Consider the following 4,127-nt stretch of genomic DNA (forward strand, 5'->3'; position numbering starts at 1 on the left):
CTTTTTCCTCTAACCTTTGTCGTATCTTTTCTTTTTGTCGAAATTAATGAAAATTCAATTATGGTTCCTCTTCATCAGTTTTCGTGTATCAATGGCTGTTCTCTTTCTGTGGAAAACTCCTCCCATTTATTTTCTGAATGTAAATTGGTTTTGGTTTATCCTTTTTTTCTTTGTTCCTCCGGTTTTTCTTGTAACTTATAACTTTTTCACTTTCGATCTCATTTATTATGGAATCCTCTCTTTTGATCTTGTAGTAAAAAAATAGCCGTTTTGATGCAATGGCACATTTTTCATTAGATATTTAATGAAAAAGGCCACACGGCCGTTAAGTACATGGGACCAAAAGTGCTACTTTTTTAAAGTTACGAGATAAAAAATGAGAATTCTGTAATATATGTGACAAAAAAATGTAATGGCTCTAATAACTACATTCCATTTTTTGTTAAAATATATAACATAAATGTGGCATGGAACCAAAAGTATTACTTTTTAAAAATTACTAGACCAAAAGTGAGAATTCCGTAATCAATAGAACCAAAAGTGAAAAATCACTAAATTATGGGATGAAAATTATTATTTCCCCGCAAAATGAATTATTTAAAGACTATGAAGCAAATTAATTATACAATGTTAAAGAAAAATTGGATTTACATGATTCTTGACGGCACGAGAAGCTTAAAAAGGGAGCATGCGAATACAAATTGGATTAAATGCAATTTGTCCAGTGATATTACAAATTATCAATTTACTTCTCAATGAAAAAAAATCTGTAATTTATTTATTTGTTTTTTTTCAAAATGGAGCAAAATTTCTTGTCTGTCACATGCTTTTGCTTTGCTTTTTATTGTTTAATTTAATTATAAAATAATATTTATACCTTTATTTAATAATTGTTGAATCTGATTTGAAAAAAAGGGAGGGGGCTGGCAACAGGGTCGGACAGGCGAAGGGGATCGGGCGGCGGTGGCAGTGGGAGGTGGAGGATCAGTTTGTTTTTTTTATTTTTTTAAATAAAAATATATATTATTAATATAACATAATATTTTATTTTTAACAAAAATATATACTATTATAGTGTATATACAATATTTTATATATATTTATATAGATTTTTTTTTATTTTTAAAAATTATATATAATTAATTAAGTATCTTACCCACCCTCACTCGTTTTCAATGAATTTTGAATTCAAGATCTCCACAATGAAATGTTAAGCCCAAACGATTGGATTGTCCCCAAAGAGACCATGAAGAATTAAGTATTTGTTTTATTTTAAAGAAGATGAGTAGGTATTTTGCTGATATAAATCCTTTTTTCTTTTCATGTGAGAAATCCGACTATTATTTTAGACTAATACTATGAAAATTTATGAATTGGCAGTAAATTGCTATTAAGCTTCTCAACTGAAGAAATTCTTCAAACGCAATGAATTGTGGGATGATTCGAAATTCTTTTATTGATAATTGTTTCATGTGAATATTAAAGAATTTGAATATATATACTTAATAACAAATATTTATAAACTTTAGTGCCAAAAAAAGAAAATGAAAAAGAAAAGAAAAAACATTCTATTACAACGAAAATTCTAAAAAACGTACTCAGTCACAATTTAAAATTTGCAACGGGTCTTTTTTGACAACCAGACAGACGTCGCACAAGACCCCCTATCAAATACAAAGAAGAAAGAAACTAGAGGTTTGTAACATTCTAGGAGGTCCAAAGGGACCTATTAGGCCGCCATGGCGGGTGTCCCCCAGAACAGATTGGTAAAGGGAGGAGGCCCAAGACATCCCACTACTTTTATAATGATTAAAGCCCAACAAAATATTCGACCTAAAAGGCTGCACGCGTGGCAGGCCACACTCCACCGTGGCATCTAATTGACTTAGGTATCAGTAGCCACCTTGAAACCACATCCGCCTAAGTAAGGAAGGACTCCCTGATGGCTGCGACTTTTTGAAGACAAGAAAGGTCTCCCAAAAACCCTGGATTAATTCCCTGGCAACTTGGACTCCCTAGCGGTTAGGAGTCCTTGTTGATGAAGGGTTCCCCAAATTCGAAGATGACCATCCAAAGATACACCTAACTGAAGATAAGAACAAATTATGGCTTATCAAACAAACTTTATCCATTCTTCTCAAGAATAGATGGAACGTGCAGAATCCCACCGCAGGAGGATACTCCTCTAAATACAGGTTGGATGGCACCTTCATGAGACCATCTAACGTCTCTCACACCTCTTTTACACTCTAAATCACCTCGCTCACTCTTTAAATATTCTCTAAGCACTCTACAAGCACATTATCACATGTTTTTGCAATTTTTATTGACTTTATTCACCATATCTCGCTTTCAATTATATTTATTTATTTTTTTGAATTTATTCAATCTCAAATTCAATACTAACTTGCGCGTCGGAGTGCTAACGTCTTTATTTGCAGGCCCCTCTTTAGAATCTGTATTCGATTCGACTCAACCTTTAAGCATTGTCCATATCCATTAAACCCGTACTATTTTTTTAACACATCACATATATATATAACATACATAAACACAAAATGAAAAAAGGATTAAGTGCTGATTGCAATTTATGGACGCTCCGAATTTGATGTAAAGAAAATTTTAATTATGATGGTTGATATAGAGAGAGGGTTTGTATGTTTTAATATGTTGCAAGAGTATAGGAATACAAAAAGGATACTGATTTCAATATATAGAATTTGTGATGAAGGGATGGATGCAGGGACGGAGTTGGGACGGAAAAAGTGCTGTTGTGAAATAGCTTTCAGAATTGCAATAGAGTTTGTCACAAAATAGCAAAAACATACATGAGCGAATAATGCGATGTTGTTTGATGGTTTTTGCAACAATAGAATATTAGTACGAACAAATAGATCGTCGCAAATACCATAAAAGTTTGTGCTAAATTACAACCCAACAAAAACTGTCACCAACCCATCGTAAATTAAGAAGGATTTTTTGAGGGATTTGCAACGGTGAACAAATCCAATTGTCAACTGTCCCAAAAACAATAATAAATTTTGCCATGATATTGCGAGTAAACATGTAAATTGCAAATACCACACAAATATTGGACAATTTGCATTTCACAACACATTTAACGACAGCTTGCGAAGGAATTGCATCTCCCCAACATCGTGTGAAATTTGGGGTGGATCTTGCTGCTGTGTGACTGTGGCTAAAGCATCGCCACCACTTTCCGACAGAGTTTGTGACAATCATGTCATCCCTAGAGTAATCCGTTACAAAGTAGTCTCAAATTCCATTATTACTTGCTACATTTATTTACCGTCCTAAATCCCCGCTTCTCATGTTTCTTTTTCTCTTGTCTTTTTCCCCCCTCTCCATTTCACACCATATTTCTTTCTAAATATGTATAATTGGGAATTAGAGCTTAATCACAATAACTCATTTAAGTTTATTGGATTTGAAGTTTTCAATATTTATTTAATTCCTTACCAATTTATGATGATTATACACAAATTCAAATAGTTATTGAAAGTTTGATCTAAAAAATAATAACAGCAAAGTCGGACATTGCGATCTCTGCTCAAATAAAGACATACATATCCATCACATCAACACATATATATATTTTCTGTCATGTAACATATAATTATTGACTTCATTATAAACCCCAAAAGTCAGGTATTTGGACCGCGAACTTTGAGAAAAATAGTTTAGGTAGCATGTCTGCTACATTAATATCCTCAAACTAGCTGTACCGATAAGATGCAATATTTGTATAATAAGTAATTTGTCAACATAATCTCATATCACAAGTTAAGAAATTTACACTTGCCATATATGACATCTTAATTTTTTCTATTTTTCGTTTGAAAAAAATCACATGTTGTGCCTAGGTAAAAAATATCACATCACATAATCCTTAAATATTACATGTGATGTTTTTTCGAAAAAAAACTTGGTTAAAAAATAGTTATAAATGACAAAGTACAAAATTTTATAAAGTTGAGAGGTAAGTTGACACAAAAAAGGTTAGATGCCAAAGTTAAAAATGATCATAGTTCGAGTGACAAAATGTAAATAACCCTTCAATTTTTAGGGTTAGTGAGTGTATCATTGTCTCGCAATAATTAATCCAA

Source organism: Sesamum indicum, linkage group LG6, assembly GCF_000512975.1.
Source record: "Sesamum indicum cultivar Zhongzhi No. 13 linkage group LG6, S_indicum_v1.0, whole genome shotgun sequence".
Taxonomy (NCBI): domain Eukaryota; kingdom Viridiplantae; phylum Streptophyta; class Magnoliopsida; order Lamiales; family Pedaliaceae; genus Sesamum; species Sesamum indicum.